This window comes from Brachyhypopomus gauderio, unplaced genomic scaffold (genome assembly GCF_052324685.1).
Source record: "Brachyhypopomus gauderio isolate BG-103 unplaced genomic scaffold, BGAUD_0.2 sc34, whole genome shotgun sequence".
In the NCBI taxonomy this organism is placed as follows: Eukaryota; Metazoa; Chordata; class Actinopteri; order Gymnotiformes; family Hypopomidae; genus Brachyhypopomus; species Brachyhypopomus gauderio.
The window spans coordinates 1,527,384-1,547,879 of NW_027506866.1; the positions used below are offsets into that span (position 1 = coordinate 1,527,384).

At 41.0% G+C, this 20,496-nt stretch overlaps 1 protein-coding gene and 1 long non-coding RNA gene across 2 annotated transcripts in view; both read right to left on the bottom strand.

The window, feature by feature from the left end:
* LOC143485361 (uncharacterized) overlaps positions 1-20,496 on the bottom strand; it is a 207,038-nt gene that overhangs the window by 125,442 nt on the left and 61,100 nt on the right. The gene's annotated exons all lie outside the window — the stretch shown is intronic.
* LOC143485404 (uncharacterized) lies at positions 15,492-18,047 on the bottom strand. The gene is made up of 4 exons (XR_013122870.1): positions 17,881-18,047; positions 16,716-17,746; positions 16,563-16,639; positions 15,492-16,361 (listed from the first exon to the last, which is right to left on the bottom strand). It is a non-coding gene; the product is annotated as an uncharacterized LOC143485404 (long non-coding RNA).

Genomic DNA, 20,496 nt, shown 5'->3' on the forward strand with positions numbered 1-20,496 from the left:
CCGCCTTCTCGGCTGTAGACAACATACTCAAAACTCCCATAGCTTTAAACAATGTCCTTATATCTCCCAAACACAACATGTCCCCAGCCGTGTACTGTTCAAATTTAGACAAGAAATACTGAACGCCCTTTTTAGGATTGGGTAATTTATCTATCATAGTGTGCAAATCTCTGTGTGTCCACGGTGCGTATGTGTGTGCGTAACTGCTCCCTGGTACTGCCATTAGCGGATAATGGCCACCAGGGGTCGACGTGTTCTTGGCTTTTGATCGCGTGACCACACCGTGCCTGTCATAGTAGGCGGGCACTCTCACCCATTGCTCGGATTCAGTCAGGTTTATACATTCATCTCCCACCTCGCTCTCCTCTGAAGAGGGAGTTTTCACTCGTCTGTTCGTCACACCCTCGTCATTCTCCACTTCCCATTCTAAATTTTCACCAGTCACAATCAATGTATCTCTTCTGTCAGGTGCACCTCTATCTCTCCTCCTATCATCCGCAGCGCATTCCTCTAGCTGTCTCGCATGCTCTTTTTCCAACTTAGCTTCTTCTTGCCTGATGGCTTTCTCCACATCACAGACCACTTTCTCTGCTCTGTTCAACGTCTGTTCGAACCGTGTGGGGGCACTCAGACTCAAACTCTCAGCCATTCGCTGTTCAATTCTTTGCAATGCATCACTTATCTCTGTTTCTCCAGTTTTCTCACGCGCACAGTCTTCGAGCCTCGCTAGTCTACTCTCTATTTTGTCCATAGCCACATCACTGACAACCTCCATTACCACTTGTCTCCCCTCATCACATTCACGCTCTCTCACTGATTTTGGACGTGCAGAAGCCCCGTCCACACCAACGTCACTCATTTCACTCACAGACACAGGCGCCATCAGCGCTGCACGCGGACATTGAGGAGCACTGGGTTCACACGCTTTTTCTGCATAGGGAGGGGGCACAGGGAGTTCTGTTTTTTTGGTTTCAACTCGTTCTTTATCATTAATCTTCTGACAAATTTTCCGAAATGTTCTCACATACGACAAATAAGTTTCAGCTTCTTCCAGCTGGATTTTACGCTTTTGCTTAGTTAGGGCTCCGCTAGCCTCTAATCTTTTTTTCTCTTTATTAACCTGTGTGACCCAATGCTTCTCGATGTGCTCCCAATCAACCTGATACACACCACGGTCGTCCGGGTCTGGCCACAACCCTTCGGATCGCATCTTTTCAAAACATTTTTTCACATACATCACTGTGTCAGACCTCATTCTCGGCACAGCACGTTTCTCCATAGTATCAACCAAATAATCCTCCAAACCCTTAATGTTATCCATGATATAACTCTGATTTTTAAACTACTTCCAAATTACTTTTGCTTCGATTCAGTAAATTTTAAAACTTTTTCGTTGTACTCACTAGCACTTTAATACCCCAAAATTAATTCAGTAAACTTTATCACTTTATCGTCGTGTTCGCAAGCGCTTTAACTCGCCAGCGCGCACCCCAAGGGCAGACAGACACAAGTTAATATCTCCACACTCCAAACAACTCCAGCTCAACACAGCTCGCGCGAGTTTCACTTCCAGCACTTAAATCGTACGTTTACAGAGCGTCATAAACCAAATCATAATTTCATGCATGAAAAAATATATAATAATTTTTGTTTTACACTTTAACCTCTTATGAAACGTTTATCTTGTGCTTGTGTACACAATGACGAACGTCTTTCTTGGGGGCTCATGCAACTTACTCAGGGGTTCAAATGTCCTCACAGAGGCTCATGGATTTATGGGCGTGGGTTTATAAGTCCCCCAATGAAAGGCTCTCAAGTTTTATTATAGCACGTATGCTCAAACAACTTATACAGGTCTTTATTCAGCATAAAACCACACGATACATGAAAACCAACCCAACCCTGCAAATTTGCAAACACACACACACACGGCCGTAATCTCACCAATCACACACGGAATTTTACCAAAACACACGGGGCCCCCAATAATCAAAATGGCGCGTCCTCCGGAATCCACAGGATTCCAGGCTACCTGCCTTAATTAAAATAACAAACTGGCGCGACCTCCGGAATTCGCAGAATTCCAGGCTACCTGCCTTAATTAAAATAATAAACTGGCGCGTCCTCCGGAATTCACAGAATTCCAGGCTACCTACCTTAATTAAAACAACAAACGGGCGCGACCTCCGATTGTTCCAAGAATAATCGGGCTACCTGCCAAATTTACTGCAGTTTACAGGGCGTCCTCCTACGACTTTATGAGTCGTAGGGCAATCCTCCTGTCTATATATCGAATTTGTAACACGTATACAATTTCAATACTAAATTTACAGAGAGTATTTCGCCTCGACCATTTAGTGACTGAACTTTAATTTAGCCTATGACGTAGTAACATCAGCCAATAGGAGAGAATGGCTCCTTACCTTTTTTCAGACCGCGCGGTTTAGTTCAGTCACCTCACGGACGGATTGACCTCCTCTCTAGTCCTAATTGCAGAATTCGACTCCAGTCAAAAAACCATCCTCTGCTACCAATTTGTTGGGAATTTTCTTCTCCGACCCAGACGGGCCCCAACACCGCCCCGATGAACCGACTGGTTTTTGACTGAGTGGTCCAAGCAAAGTCTCGACAACAAAAGTTCTTTTAAAATGATTTATATAGAATATAATTGAATGCAATATAATAGAAGTATACGTGGTACAAACTCTCCAGTGCACTGGTGCTAGTTGCCTAGGAATCTACCTAACCCAAGTGGATCTCAGCAGTGTCCAAGCGAAAAGCCTCTCGTGCTGGGCGATGTCCTTTCTTTCATACTCTCTGTCCATAAGTTTCGAATTGTTAAGTTTCGATAACTCCCCAATCCTGGCTGCTCTCCATGGAAAATCACCTGCTCCTCTTCTCCCAGCCTGTGTGCCTGGTTATCTAAAAACTGCTTGCTACACATCCTGCACTGAATAGGCCCCTTCTGTTCTCCTCAAGGCCACTGAGGCCTCCTTACTCCTGCTTTCCCACAGTCTTCCTGAAAAACACTAAATTGACACATCAAGTTATTAGCCTTTAATTTTCTTTTTTCCAACACAAACTTCTTTAGGAAAAGTAGTTTCTCTCCACCTCTACAGCCGTATCTCTGAGCCGTTGATAAAACCTCTCCCCCCAACGAAGTAGGCTGTCTTCCCTTCCCCTCGTGCTTTCTTAATCTCGGGCCACAGTTTTTGTCTGTGCTCCCTTTCTTCCATGGTCAGGTCCTCCGTGAAGCGCAGACCTCTTGACTGTAGAAAGGCACTGTTCTTCGCTGCTTTCCATAGCTCCTCCCTGTACCGCCGGGACACAAACCTGATGATAACACAACGCGCCCTCGGGTTATCATGCCGCCTTTTCCCCAGCCGATGAGCTACATCTATGGCGTCGAGAAGTTTCTCTTTCTCAGATGGAAGCACATGTTGACATATGCTGATGACTTCCGCACGTACGTTTTCCTTTTCATCCTCTGGAAGTCCCTGCAGCCTCAGGTTCCACCGCCTGCCATAGCTTTCCAGGTCAGCGATGCGTGTAAGGCATTTCGAAGCTGACGCCTCATTCCTCTCCACTCGCTTTTCAATTAGAGTCATTTTTTCGTTCATCACTTTTAACTCGGTGCGAAGGGCGTCCACCAAGCTCTCGAGTGCGTCGCTTCTGGAGTTGATCAGGTTTGATAATGTGAGGACAGCATTGTCAGAGCCAAAGATGTCTGTGTCACGGGATTTGAACAGAGTGGGTTTCTTGGCAGGAGGAGGCTTACTTGGGGTGATCACCAGCGGCGGGAAGTCCTCTTCATTCGGCGAAAGCATCATGCAGTCCGTGCTGCCATTATAGTCGTGGTCAATAGCTGCGATGCTAACTTGGTTTTGTTTCTCACCGCAGACGTCACCTTTTCTGGCTGACTTGGGCATTTTTAAGGCTCCAAAGGTTGTCAGACTTAGTTCAGTTAGGAGTTTATTTTGAAAAAGCTTTGCTTACACAGGTGGAAAATGTATATTAAAGTTTGGTGCTGAGCGCTCAACATACTACGTGTTATCACGCTGCCATCTTGGCCCGCCTTCGAAACGGATCTCTAAATTCACAAGGTGCCTGTTGGAGTTCCCGAAATTTACCGTCAACGATGTGCGTCGTATTGTCAGAGCATCAAGTACAACGACACAGAGTCAACTTGAAAAGGGTTTCAAGTTCTACGTTTCATCCTACCTCTGCAATTTTGAAGGTAAGTGGCCGACGCTAGTTAGCTAGCTAGCCTGAGGTGGCAGTCTAATGAAGTGATGTTGTTTTTAGTAACGAACCAACCTGTCCTAGTACTAGAAATGCCTTTTAAAAACATGTTTGTATTTCTGATGGAAGTATCAGGCAAAAGTAAGGCTAACGAGATAACAGTGAGGGCTCACTGCTACAGATCTATGAAGAAAACAGATACGCCACACCAGCTGAGAGTAGGACTGGTTAAAATGACACGAGTTCTGTTCAGTGTCACGTTCAAAGTTCTGTTGAACAAGTTCAAAAGTGAGTTCAACACAAGTTCAATCTTTTATCCTTGCTCTTACTTCACGTAAGCTGTGATAACCATAGGCATTGGTTTTCAAAGCTTACAATGGTAGCCAAATGCAGAGTAGCTGAGTGGGAATCATTAGCAGTCTATTTTGCCTATAGTAAACAAATGGGAGTTTATTTTACAGTTCGAGCTATTGTTATCTACCTCTATGACTCAAAAGCAGAATATAGTCCACCTCAGCTATTCTTCAAACTGCATTTTCTAAAATCTGTCAATCTGTCTTTCAAATCTTTCATCTTAACTTCTTTATTAACATATGGCTGCAACACTTACACCTATTAACATATTCTGATAACACTCTTCAAGAAGCAGTTGAAGTAAAACCTGCACTGTTCTGTTGTTGGTGGTGGAAACAACAAAATAATATAAATATAAGTAGGCCTGTTTCACTCCTATGTGTAAGCATTTCATCTGGAGTGAAAATGAAGTTTAAATCTAAAATATATTTAGTTTATAGTTGCTCAGTGAACTAGTAGATTGAACCATGCACAACACTGTAGAATAGAAAGACAGTATAGCCAAGTGTTTTAAGAGTGATGCAAAACAGCACAAACGTTACATGAGACAATAGACAAGTGACATTCACCACTACCAACATGATGGGACAGATATTGCGCCTATTGACATTGCTGAAGTCTTCTTTTCAAGATATTAAATATTGCCTCTTGTGTATTTCAGATGACATTACGTGATTCAATGCCAGTTGTGCTCATTAAGAGCAACTGCTCTTGTGTTGCTGGTTGCGGAATCTGCAACCACTTGGTTGCATTGCTTTTCCAGACTGCTCATTATTCTGAATCTGGCATGTCTGTCGATCCCTCCTGTCCTTTCATGCACACAGACAGAACAGAAGTGGCATAAATCACCAACAATGGTTTGTCTTATTTCATTATTTAATGTTAGTTAATGTATCACAGTCACTTTACTAACACCATCTTTTAAATTAATAGGGGGTGAAGCCTGGACCCGTGGATGCCATGGTTGTCCTAAAGCCAAAACCAGGTGCTACTACAGCCAGTGGAGTTAGGTATGTAGTACCAAATTTAATAGGCAGATTACAGTGTGTGGTAAAAAAAAATGAATGCTTTTGATCATCTGATAAGACCCTGTTCTCTTCAAGATTTAATTTAGCCTCGTTGTACTTCAGATGACATGTGATATGTGATTCACAATCAGTTGTGCTGGTGAACAGATTACAATGTGTAAAAATAAATGTTATTCACTCTTCTTTTATTTCAGAAGTACACTTTTCAAGGGCTACAGCGGTGAGCTCCCACACCCGGCCACCCTCAATCATGGACCAGTCTACGCTGGAATCAAAGCAGATTCTCTTCCACTCATCTGCACAATGAACATCTCGCCTGACAAGCCACTTGTGGACTCCATCTTTGGGAAGGTACAAGTTGGCAGTGTACTGTCCTATCAACAACCACCACCTCCATCTGACAGTGTTGTCATACATGAGGATGCACCCCCATTCCCGAGTCTGCCACTAGAATGTTACCATCTAAGCCCACCTGAATATTCATTTGTGCCAACACACCAAGAACAGCTACACCTAAGCTCACTTTCTGTGACCTTGTCACAATCACACCTTATTGAGGAGGCAACAAGATCCCAAAGTGCTACACCTGAGTGGCATTCACTTAGGAGAGAAAGAGTGACTGCCTCACATTTCAGAGAGGTGAGCCACGTTAGAGGTCCAGGTGCTGCAGAAAGCCTGGCAGAAAGGATAATCCGAGGGACACGACAAACAGCACACATGAAGAGAGGACTTGAAATGGAAACAGGGGCCTTAACTATGCACTATGCAGTTCTGAAAAACTTGAACTTGACCAAGTGTGGGCTAGTGATTCATCCAGATGCATCTTGGCTGGGTGCATCACCTGATGGACTTGTGTATGACACACTTGAGCGTCCATCATTTGGGCTTGTTGAAATTAAGTGCCCAAATGCACAAAGCTATGTAGACTGCAAATTCCTCAAAGTGGCACAAGGCCTACACAAATTGAAGGAGAGCCATTGTTATTATTGGCAAATCCAGTTCCAGTTATTGATTACTGGTATGCAGTGGTGTGATTTAGTTATCTGTGCCCATGATGATATCTTTGTGCAGCGAGTTTAGAGAGATAGCAGTGTATTAGAAGAGGTGAAAAGGAGGTGTGACATGTTTTTCTTTAACACTTACATGCCAAAATACCTCTCTATGACCAAGCAATGGAAAATCATAATGAAGACATGAACTCATGAACAATTAAAACAATTTCAATTTATTCTGTCAATTGTATTACTATTGTATTCATTAAATTTTTTTACAAATACAGTAAAAGTTAAGAAATACATAATGTATTGTGTTGTGTCAATTTTACATATAAAAGTGAAAGCATTTTATACAATTAATCATATTGCACTGTACCTTAACATTGCAGCCAATATTTACAGACTAGCATGACCTAAAGCAGGGGTCGGCAACCTTTTTGACTCGGAGCCACAAAAGCAAAATAATTGGAAATTTATTTCAGTGACGATGACATGTCACTCAAGCAAAGCGAAAGTAAATACCGGACATTTGTAAAATTCCACCCGAACATTTTTTAAAGTCTCAAAAATAATATACGTTAATTAAATACTCATTAATTCTATTCAAAAGCTGAGCTGCATCACAGGGATAAAGAGCTGCATGCGGCTCCGGAGCCGCGGGTTGCCGACCCGTGACCTTAAAGGGATCATTTTAAGGTTAGAGAAAAAATAAATAAATAAATCACCATAATTCACATTACATCATCTGTCTAATTCTGGATTGACACGGGTGAATAATGTATTTGCTTATGTTTTTCTAATTGTTTAGATGTCGATTGTCAAACTGTAAGTGGATTAAATAAAATTGGATAAATTATATTATATATATTTATGTTTTAAGAATATTTTTAGGCCCTCTGAGAGTATATGTATATATATATATATATATATATATATATATATATATATATATATATATATACATACGGTCTCTGGTCTCAACACAGCTCCCTGTCAAATACTGCCCACTAGTGGGACAGTGATGTAGTACAAGTGACAAACTATAAAAAAAAAAAACATACATTGCATAAAATTATACACATAATCACCATTAATAGGTTAAAAGCAGGAATGCTTAGATGTATAATAATTTATAGCTATAGTAAATTATATATGCTGTTTCAGTGTGCCTAAAAATACACCAATCAAAGAAGTGTGTGGATTATAGTTCTACTGTAAATTAAACATAGAAGTTATTTTTGTTGTATAGTCAAAGTCAAATTTATTTATATAGCTTTCACAACACGTCACAAAGCAGCTTTACAATCGTATGGGTCCAGATCCCTAATGAGCAAGCCAAGGCGACAGTGGCAAGGAAAAACTCCCTATGGTGGTGGGGATTAGGAAGAAACCTTGGGAGGACCAAGACTCAAAAGGGAACCCATCCTCCATTGGGTGGCCCGTTAGCACAAGTCCGTGGTACGCAGGCTGGTTCTACAGATAATGTTTAAAGAGAGGTTTAAGGAAATCTCTCTTATTATTTGAGTGTTTGGAGTTGATTTAAGTGCTTTAGCTAATATTACTGTCATTTAATTACCCTCGCATAAGACCCAAAAACAAACACAAAAAGCAAGAACAAATGTTCAATTTAACCCACAAGCACTTAGTGTTGTGCTGAAGTCCTCCCTGAGGCCGGTCTGCAAAACCACACCCACTCAAAGGGGGCGTCAGTTCTGGCTGGGCTGGCTGGGACTGGAAGGCTCAGGTGGTAGTGCGTTGTGACCTGCTCTCGGGCAGGTAGAGGACCATCTCTAGAGACACCAGCACATTGAATTCAAAGGCGATCTGCTCCATCCTGCTAATGTGGAAGCTCTCCTCCAGCTCCTGCAAAGAGCAGAGACAGTGAGGGGCGGAGTTAGTGAAGGACCTGGAGCGCTCATTCTGATTGGCTGAGCTTCATGGGAACATGTGTTTGGAATTCAGTGAACAGAGCTCCAGAGCATGATTATACTTAGATATTATTGAAGCCATTTAATGAGAAACCTAACAATATCTCGCAGCAAACTGCTTCTTTGTGTATATTAAATTAATTCCGATATTAGCATTGTATACATCATAATAATAATAATACATTTTATTTAAAAGCGCCTTTCACAACACTCAAGGACACTTTACAAGAAATAAATAAAACAAAGACTGACTTTTAGTCATTACTTGGGTAGCACACATATTCTGAATGAGCAATTTTAATCTAGATTAATTTCAAGATTTCAGTGAGTTTAATCTAGATTTTAAAAAATTAATCTATGCCCACCCCTAATACTTATTAATTCTGCTGGTTTACCATTATGTAATTATATCTGGAAATATAAATATAATTTCTATTAACTGGTTTGCCACAACCACCTGAAATGACTTTCTGATCTCTGACCTTAACCAGAGTTCAGCAGGACTTCTTGGCAACACTGTCCATCACGTCAGCCATGGCAGTGCAGGAAATGACCTACCGCCCACTTCCTGGGGTCCAGCACTGATGATGAGTCTGAGCAAGAGCCAATCAGAGCTGGCCTCACAGGGGAGGGGATGAAGATGCGGATGACCAGATAATCACCACGTCACACACCCCCCCCCCCCCCCCCCAAACACACACACACACACCGCAACGTCGCCACCGCGCACACGCGCGCGCACACACACACACACACACCACAATGTCACCCCCACACACACACACATCGCCCCATCACCCCTGCACACACACACACACACCACAATGTCACCCACACACACACACACACACATCACCCCATCACCCCCGCACACACACACACACACACACACCACAACGTCACTCCCGCACACACCACAACATCACCCCCGCACACACACACACACACACACAGCCCCATCACCCCCACACACACACATACACACCACAACATCACCCCCGCACACACACACACACACCACAACGTCACCCCCGCACACACACACATCGCCCCATCACCCCCGCACACACACACACACACACACCGCCCCACGCACACACACACACCGCAACATCATCCCTGCACACACACACACACACACACACACACACACACCTCACTGTCAACCCCTGGCTTACTCATTCGGGATCTGGACCCAAGCTGCTTTGTGACATTTGTTGTAAAAACTGCTATGTAAATAAAATTGACTTGACTAGTACTTGTCCAGGGTAAAGAAATAAAGAATCAATTGTGTGTACGAGTGTATGTGACACATTTCCTCAAAGATATCTTAGTAATTGTCTGATAAGGACCTTTATGAATTACTCATTTTGCAGTGCTAAAACACAGGTCTGTTTGTTGCCCAGCTGTTCTATTCAAACTACTTTGTGTTGTGGCAATTAGTAGTTTTGGTAGTTTTATTGTAACCTACTCAGTGGTCTTCCTCCAAGAAATCAGTATTCATTCTCATTTTCTCACATTTCTCATTAACTTTATTGATGCATTTCCATGACAGATATGGTATCACTACTTTGCTTCTTACACTCGCTATATGGCTCATGCTGTTTTGAATTTCTTTCCACATGAGCTTCAAAAACACAGCCTGGTTAGGTATTACGATATCAAATTACAGAATCGATTGTAATACATCATTGTTCTACTGTGTGAAAAGTGCTATACAGATGAGCTTGCCTTGCAGCCTTCATGTTGGGTATTTTCATTATTGTACCAGCTTTCTGTGGAAGGGGTCTCAATGCTTCCAACGTGCTACATATCATTAGCAAGACAAAGCGTGCTAATCACTTCATATTTATAGTTCTATTTCTAGGCCGAGAAATCCCTCCAGTGTGGGCCTCAGGTAGGAGTCGGCATCGGCACGTCCGCTGTGGAGGGACCCTCAGTTTAGGTTTGTTTGTGCTAGCTTAATGTAGAGTTTTCCCTATGCCTCACCACATGCATTTCCATGAACAAATGAATGTTCAATTGAATGAAGTGTTGCTTCATGTCCAAGAATGAATGTGTCTCTATAAATGTTGAGTTTATATCGTGCCTTTTCAAGGTAACTACAATTTTTACACGGGTACAATTGCACATGACTATTCTCACACACTGGCGAGAAGTGGCAGCCAGTTGTACACAACATATTATGGAAATCTCAGCCCCCCTGGAGGTCTGAACAACTGTTTTTTCATTGGACATGAAGAGACATGTGTTTTCTAGAGAGACTAGAGACTAGTTTTCCAGGGAAAGCCAATTTACCTAACCTCCATGTTTTAGACTGTGGGAGGAAACAGACACAGTTAGGATGTGTGTGCAGTTTGATTGAGATTAGAGCAGTACACGAGGCAGGCAGGGGTCACACCAGTAAATACTGATGCAACGTTATACTGTGCCGTGTATCAACAAAAAACAAGCCAGGCTGGTAGTCAAAATCCAGAGAGACAGAACAAACAGCTGGGTATGCAGACAGGGAAGAGCTGGCAGTACTTCAAACGTAGGTCGCTGGAAGCGTTATATAGTGTGGTGACGAGGTTGATGGAACACAGGTGAGTGTGAGGAGTATCCATGGAGACCACTAGTTTTCAAGGAATGAGGACACCTAGTGGCCAGATGGGTGCATGCCAGCCATTTCCCTGACAGCATCCCCGAAGCAATAAAGATTTGGTAAGACCTACAACATAATTGGGGCAGGCATTATTTAAATAAAAGTGATGATGATCCATGAGTGCATTGCTCATGGGATAGTATCACAGACCTGTGGCTTGCAGCACCTGTTCTATTCAACTGGATACCTTAACTAAGTTGTACTGTTTTGTTTGTTTGTTTGTTTGTTTTTTACAAAAAAATAAATGAGCCCCAATATTAAAAATTATTTAACAAAACCTTTTATTATTTAATTCTTTAATTGTCAACCCAGTATCACGGCCTAGCGTGTAATACACACGTTAGTCCACCCGGCGTGCCGTGTCAGTTACACGTTTGTGTACCTGAAACGTGAAATGCACGCGCTGACATAAAACGACTGAAAATGGACAAATACCCGTATGATGACGACGCCGTGACGCACTCACTGTTGCTCAGGTAACACATGATCAACAAGTTATCTAGTTACTATATTTTACTATACCTTAAAGTATTGTTGATTTGATTGCAATGTTTAGGATGTCAATTTAACACAAATAACTAGTGATTGAAATTCGAAGCTTTCTGAAGCACTGAAGCTTTCTATCCAATGGCCTATGTGCACGCTGTTAAGTGACGTAATTTCCGCTAAAAGGTTAGGATGGTTGTTGACATCCGGTAGCCATTGAAAGCGTACACTGTGCTAGCTATTCACCTCACCAGTCTTGTAACGAGCATATTTACTAGTGATGGCAAACCGAAGCTTTGTGAAGCACTGAAGCTTTCCTCCGAAATGAGTTGAAAAAAGGTTAATTACTCGAAGTTTCATGACACAGTGCACAGTACCGCCATCTGGTGGCCAAAACCATGAAGTACTTCATGTATCTTGTGGTTTGAAGACAAGAGAACTGTTTTTTACAGCATAAACTGTTTAAATGCATTAAAATTTTGACATTTGTTGTTTCAATAAAGACAACTGATAAAACTACATTGTTTGTTGTGCATGTTTTCCAAATCTAACTGCTGGGTTGAGCAGAATGCTGAGAAAAAGGACTGATGGCTGAATAATAAAAATCACACAGTGATCTTACATTACATTTAGGGCATTTGGCAGACACCCTTATCCAGAGCGACTTACATTTTTACCTCATTTTTTGTACAAGTGAGCAATTGAGGGTTAAGGGCCTTTCTCAGGTCTGGGGATCGAACCCATGACCTTCCGGTCACAAGACCGTTCCTTAACCACCAGGCCATGACTGCCTTTTCTTTATAAAATTATGAAAGAGAACATTTGATAATGGTGCATATCTTAGTATCCAAAACTAAAATGTTTTAGTGATTTGATGACATGAAACACTACACACAGAATAATGACGGATTTTATACATTTAAAATATAATTCATAATTGGTGCACAGCCCATTATCTAACAGACTTACAAAGTGTCATTAATTGCTTTTAATAAGGTAATTGTCTTTATTCTTATAATTTTTTTAATAACCTTATTTGATGGCAAAATTTCGAAGTGTTTCCAGACTTCAGAACGGCCTATTTTTGGCAATGGTTCCATTCTACTCGCTAATTTCTCTCTCTCTCTCGCTGGCTCTGTCTCTCGCTGTTGCTATGCTTTCTCCCAATCCTCGAACGACCCTCGAAGTGCCCGCGAAGATTTGCTCTTTTGAATCAGTGCCTGAAGCAGTCACGTGATTGTGTGCCGAAACGAAGCATTGTGGAACGAATCAAGCATCGATACAGTGGTTCGAAGCAGTGGGTGTTGCTTTTGTGACACAAGCTTTGAAGCTTCAGGTTCAAGGGTAACATCACTAATATTTACTGTTAATTACTTGGAAGTTTCCTTCATCTCCTGTCCGTTTACGTGTCCTAAACATGACAGGTAAACAAAAAAAAGTATAATTTCAACAACGTACAGACAGCAGGTCCAACCACCACTGCTGTGTGCCATTGTGCACAGCATCGACAAGGTGTAATTCCTACCTGAGCTTCCACACCTTTCCAAAGGACTCAGAACTGCAGAAACAATGGGTGGTTAAGATCAGGAGAGATCATTTTATCGTCACGAGTACTTCCCGAGTGTGTTTGCGACATTTTATCGCTGCTGATCTGCTCGAACCTCCCACTCCTGCTGGACGACGACGACGGCGACCTGGAGCTTTTCCTGTGCTATTTCAATGGAATAACTATACTATTCCAACTCCACGACCTGGAGTATGGGAAAGAACAGAGCGTCCACCCAACACTGATCTAACAGAGATGCAGACTGACCATGATGATGATGACCCCTTACCGTGTCATGAACATGACTACTGCGTCAGTAATGAGCCTGCTGCTCTTGATCTCTCCCTCAATGAAAATGAAGAGCTACGCGAGGAGATATCAAGGCTCTGAAAACGAATCGAAGACTTAACTGTCAGCAGCAAGTTCTGTTTGGAGCGGTTTTCTGCCTCTGATGACGACATACGGTTCTTTACCAGGTAAATAAAAAATATGGCAGGACACAGTATACGGATGGGCCTTCTCTGGTGTCTGAAATACATTGTGAATGAATTAGCCATTATATAACTTTATATATAACTTTTATATTCCACAGATTTGCAATCCATGCCCACCTGATGGGCTTTTGGAAGCAAATAGAGCCAGCCACCCACAACATCATACGGGTTACAAGCGCACGGACTGTTGAGAAGACTGATCAGGTCCCTCACTCTGCCAGTGCAACGGTAAATGTTTTCCTGTTGTCCATACAAAGCATGTTATGTCATCATTTTCAATTTAATCTTTACATCAAAAGAAGTTTTGATAGTCATAATGTAATATGACAATAGGATAATGTATTTTTTCCCCAGGTTCTTCAAGCAATTGATGAGATTTTTCTCTTCATGTACTACCTGTCATTGGGACTGATGCGAAAGGATTTGGCCCACAGATTTAGAATACATCGGTCAACTGTTAGTTGTATTATTAACACCTGGGCCAACTTCCTTTATACTGTATTGGGAGCTGTTTCTATTTGGTTAGATGTGGACACTGAAAACTCACCTCCCAGATGTGTTTCAGGACTACGCTGACACTCAAATAATTTTAGATTGCACAGAACTGAGATGTCAAACTCCAAATTCCCTTCTCCTCTAGAGTGAAGTGTTTTCCACTTATAAATCACACTATACATTCAAAAGGTTGATTGGGATAGCCCCTCATGGCGCAGTGACCTTTGTGTCTTCTCTTTATCAAGGTGCTATCAGTGATAAAGAGATCTTAAAGCAGTCTGGCATTGTGGCCCTCCTTGACCCATCTATGGCCATCACGGTGGACAAGGGTTTCCTTGTTGAAGACTGCGTTCCATGCAAAGTCCACATACCCACGTTTCTGTCAAAGAGAGCTCAACTGTCTAGGTCAGAGATCAGAACGTCACAGTCCATTGCAAGACTGAGAGTCCATGTTGAGCGTGTGATTCACAGAGTCAAAGAACATAAAATATTCAGCACAGTGATCCCCCTTTCAATCACAGGGAGCATAAACCAAATTCTTTACTGTTGCCTGTCTTTAGGTGAATTATCAAAATGGCCCCTTGGTAAAAGCCTGGGCAAACAATGGCTAATCTCAATCCAGAATTAGACAGATGATGTAATGTGAATGATGGTGATTTATTATTATTTTATATTTTCTCCAACCTTAAAATGATCCCTTTAAGGTCATGGGTCGGCAAGCCGCGGCTCCAGAGCCGCATGCAGCTAAGCTTTTGAATAGAATTAATGAGTGTTTAATTAACGTATATTATTTTTGAGACTTAAAAAAAAGTTCAGGTGGAATTTCACAAATGTCCGGTATTTAGTTTCGGTTCGCTTGAGTGACATGTCATCGTCACTGAAATAAATTTCCAATTATTTTGCTTTTGTGGCTCCGAGTCAGAAAGGTTTCCGACCCCTGCTTTAGGTCATGCTAGTCTGTAAATATTGGCTGCAATGTTAAGGTACAGTGCAATATGATTAATTGTATAAAATGCTTTCACTTTTATATGTAAAATTGACAACACAATACAACATTATGTATTTCTTAACTTTTACTGTATTTGTAAAAAATGAAATGAATACAATAGTAATACAATTGACAGAATAAATTGAAATTGTTTTAATTGTTCATGAGTTCATTATGATTTTCTATTGCTTGGGCATAGAGAGGTATTTTGGCATGTAAGTGTTAAAGAAAAACATGTCACACCTCCTTTTCACCTCTTCTAATACACTGCTATCTCTGTAAACTCGCTGCACAAAGATATCATCATGGGCACAGATAACTAAATCACACCACTGCACACCAGTAATCAATAACTGGAACTGGATTTGCCAATAATAACAATGGCTCTCCTTCATTTTGTGTAGGCCTTGTGCCACTTTGAGGAATTTGCAGTCTACATAGCTTTGTGCATTTGGGCACTTAATTTCAACAAGCCCAAATGATGGACGCTCAAGTGTGTCATATACAAGTCCATCAGGTGATGCACCCAGCCAAGAGGCATCTGGATGAATCACTAGCCCACACTTGGTCAAGTTCAAGTTTTTCAGAACTGCACAGTCCTTTAAGGCCCCTGTTTCCATTTCAAGTCCCCTCTTCACGTGTGCCGTTTGTCGTGTCCCTCGGATTATCCTTTCTGCCAGACTTTCTGCAGCACCTGGACCTCTAACGTGGCTCACCTCTCTGAAATGTGAGGCAGTCACTCTTTCTCTCCTAAGTGAATGCCACTCAGGTGTAGCACTTTGGGATCTTGTTGCCTCCTCAATAAGGTGTGACTGTGACAAGGCCACAGAAAGTGAGCTTAGGTGTAGCTGTTCTTGGTGTGTTGGCACAAATGAATATTCAGGTGGGCTTAGACGGTAACATTCTAGTGGCAGACTCGGGAATGGGGGTGCATCCTCATGTATGACAACACTGTCAGATGGAGGTGGTGGTTGTTGATAGGACAGTACACTGCCAACTTGTACCTTCCCAAAGATGGAGTCCACAAGTGGCTTGTCAGGCGAGATGTTCATTGTGCAGATGAGTGGAAGAGAATCTGCTTAAATTCCAGCGTAGACTGGTCCAGGATTGAGGGTGGCCGGGTGTGGGAGCTCACCGCTGTAGCCCTTGAAAAGTGTACTTCTGAAATAAAAGAAGAGTGAATACCATTTATTTTTACACATTGTAATCTGTTCCCCAGCACAACTGATTGTGAATCACATGTCATCTGAAGTACAACGAGGCTAAATTTAATTTTGAAAAGAACAGGGTCTTATCAGATGATCAAAAGCATTTTTTTTTACCACACACTGTAATCTGCCTATTAAATTTGGTACTACATACCTAACTCCACTGGCTGTAGTAGCACCTGGTTTTGGCTTTAGGACAACCATGGCATCCACGGGTCCAGGCTTCACCGCCTATTAATTTAAAAGATGGTGTTAGTAAAGTGACTGTGATACATAAACTAACATTAAATAATGAAATAAGACAAACCATTGTTGGTGGTTTATGCCACTTCTGTTCTGTCTGTGTGCATGAAAGGACAGGAGGCACGACAGACATGCCAGATTCAGAATAATGAGCAGTCTGGAAAAGCAATGCAACCAAGTGGTTGCAGATTCCGCAACCAGCAACACAAGAGCAGTTGCTCTTAATGAGCACAACTGGCATTGAATCACGTAATGTCATCTGAAATACACAAGAGGCAATATTTAATATCTTGAAAAGAAGACTTCAGCAATGTCAATAGGCGCAATATCTGTCCCATCATGTTGTTAGTGGTGAATGTCACTTGTCTATTGTCTCATGTAACGTTTGTGCTGTTTTGCATCACTCTTAAAACACTTGGCTATACTGTCTTTCTATTCTACAGTGTTGTGCATGGTTCAATCTACTAGTTCAGATTTAAACTTCATTTTCACTCCAGATGAAATGCTTACACATAGGAGTGAAACAGGCCTACTTATATTTATATTATTTTGTTGTTTCCACCACCAACAACAGAACAGTGCAGGTTTTACTTCAACTGCTTCTTGAAGAGTGTTATCAGAATATGTTAATAGGTGTAAGTGTTGAAGCCATATGTTAACATGAAAGACAGATTGACAGATTTTAGAAAATGCAGTTTGAAGAATAGCTGAGGTGGACTATATTCTGCTTTTGAGTCATAGAGGTAGATAACAATAGCTCGAACTGTAAAATAAACTCCCATTTGTTTACTATAGGCAATATAGACTGCTAATGATTCCCACTCAGCTACTCTGCATTTGGCTACCATTGTAAGCTTTGAAAACCAATGCCTATGGTTATCACAGCTTACGTGAAGTAAGAGCAAGGATAAAAGATTGAACTTGTGTTGAACGAACTTTTGAACTTGTTCAACAGAACTTTGAACGTGACACTGAACAGAACTCGTGTCATTTTAACCAGTCCAACTCTCAGCTGGTGTGGCGTATCTGTTTTCTTCATAGATCTGTAGCAGTGAGCCCTCACTGTTATCTCGTTAGCCTTACTTTTGCCTGATACTTCCATCAGAAATACAAACATGTTTTTAAAAGGCATTTCTAGTACTAGGACAGGTCGGTTCGTTACTAAAAACAACATCACTTCATTAGACTGCCACCTCAGGCTAGCTAGCTAACTAGCGTCAGCCACTTACCTTCAAAATTGCAGAGGTAGGATGAAACGTAGAACTTGAAACCCTTTTCAAGTGTACTCTGTGGCGTTGTACTTGATGCTCTGACAATACGACGCACATCGTTGACGGTAAATTTCGGGAACTCCAACAGGCACCTTGTGAATTCCGACTCGGCCATGACATCGACACTTCCGCATACCAACCGGAAATATGGTACCATCCTGACACCAACGAGGAAGTGGTACGTGCACCTAGGCCATTGTACCGGAAAAAGGTTCACTTCATGAAGCAGTGGACATTATCGCCATCTGGTGGACAGTGAAAGCAGCGTCTTTTATTTATTCATTTTTAGCCTTTAACTCCATATTGTTTCATTAAAGTTTTTCATGTTTTGTCAATAAGTCAATAAAGGAAATCTGTTTGTTGTGATTTGTTGTTTCTTATATATCTAGCTGGTTTGGGTTCTTATTTTTACACTTTTTAAAATTAATCACATTTTTTAATATGTATACGTATATCGTGAATGTTTATGTATGGATGTAAAAATAACAAAAGTGCTTGTGGAAAAACAAGTTTGATTTATTATTGATTTTAGTGATTGTGGACATTAGCATCTTTGTTTTCAGTTTTTATTCAAAAAGAGGATTTGTTCCACTGTGCTGGGACACAATTTTTCAAGCCTCACACAGCACTGAGGAGACTGGTGTACATAAAAATTCCAGTGCAAGCTGATAGAGGTGGAGATAAACCGTGGAACTATTGGGTCAGTCAGGTATCTTTGAACCTCAACAGTAAATCCCACATTCCCTCACCTGAAAAAATAAACACACATGATGGTCAAAGAACAGGTTAAGGGGTTTTGTAAAGCATATTAACTTTTACCTCCCATTAGAATGGAAACAATACTTCCCCTTGGCCCACCGGGGAAATCCCCGGTAGTAATGTATGCCAGTCCACCCCCGATACCTACAGTTGCATACATTTTACATACATTTATTATGCATTAAGCAGTTTTACCCTGCTGACTGTCAAAACCTATAGAGTTTTCTGTTGCCATCTGCACAAACGGCAGTCATGTTCGGGGTACAAGCAGAGTGAAGCATGTGAAGTTTTGTCACACTGAAATTTGCACAATGAGTACTCCATGAAGCTTCTCTGGAACATGTCTCCATGTATCTTCCCAATTAGCAAGGTTACAATTTATTAAGTTAAAATTAAAAGTCCTAAAGAACACCTAAATATGTATTAATCCACACTGGACTTACCCTTCCAAACTGCCGAGTCCTCCCATCCAACATCTGCAAAAACTTTACCTTGCCTTGTATATATGTATATAATATATATTATATTGTATATATCATTTGTATATGTATATATTATATGTATATAATATATACTTGTTTTATTTGAATCACTTGTATGATGCATGTAATGTTTAATTACAAATGTCTACATGCCATTTATTCAGGCCCTTACTTGCAGAAGTCCCTACAAGGTAAGATATACAAACACTCTGAAAACAGTGATCACACTACAACACATAAAACATGCAACAGAAACAAAAACAAACAAACTTTAAGTTCAATCAGTGCCTACAACTGAATGATAAGCAAACATCTGAAGTGCCTATGGTTGGCAACGATGTTTTTAAATTAATGAAGAAGATCGCTTTCACTGCGAACCAAAAAACTAATAACAACCATACAAACTACCCCACTCTGAAAAAAAATTCACACACGAAGACGTGACAGTGAACTCTTATTTTGATACACTCGTTGATGTTTTGAATAGGCGCCTCATCAGGAAACCACCATCTTGGCCTGTGTTGGCCACATTTCAATCTTTCTTTTTTTTTTTTTTTATTGAACAAAAAGTGAACATACATAGATGCAGTTTACAAACAATAAGGCGCAAAGACATTACAATTCCACCAAGAAAGAAAAATGGATAGGTGCACACAGAGAAAAAAAAAAAAAAAAGGAAAAACAGGGGCTAAATTATTCTAAATTATAATCTTCTATTAAAGAACAGAAAAAGCGGGCATAACGACCATGCAGCAAACAAACAGTTTTGCAGTGGAGACTGAAGTAATTGTGGAAATGACAAAAGTGAGGCTTGACTTTAAGATATTTTGATTTATGTATGAAGAATTGTCCCAGGATGATGATATTATTAACAAGAAAATCATCCTTATAGTTGTCTATGCACATTCCATAAATTATGTCATCAACTGAAAACCGTTTGAGAGAAAGTATTTTAAAAGATAACCAAGTAAAAATATCAGACCACAGTGTTTGAACAAACAAGCAGTGAAAAAATAAATGCTCAGTTGTTTCGGTGCCATCACAAAAAACACAATTGTTGGTTTCAATCCCAAACCGATGCTTAATAAAATCACTGGAGGGATAGATTCCATTTAAAGTTTTAAAGTGGACTTCTTTGGCTTTAGGAGCAATTGGATAGTTGAGATACAGTGAGTCCAAGAAGTATTTGATCCCTTGCTGATTTTCTTCGTTGGCCCACTAATAAAGACATGATCATTCTATACTTTTAATGGTAGATGTATTCTTACATGGAGAGACAGAATATTAAAAAGAAAATCCAGAAAATAAATCTAAGGAATATATATTAATTGAT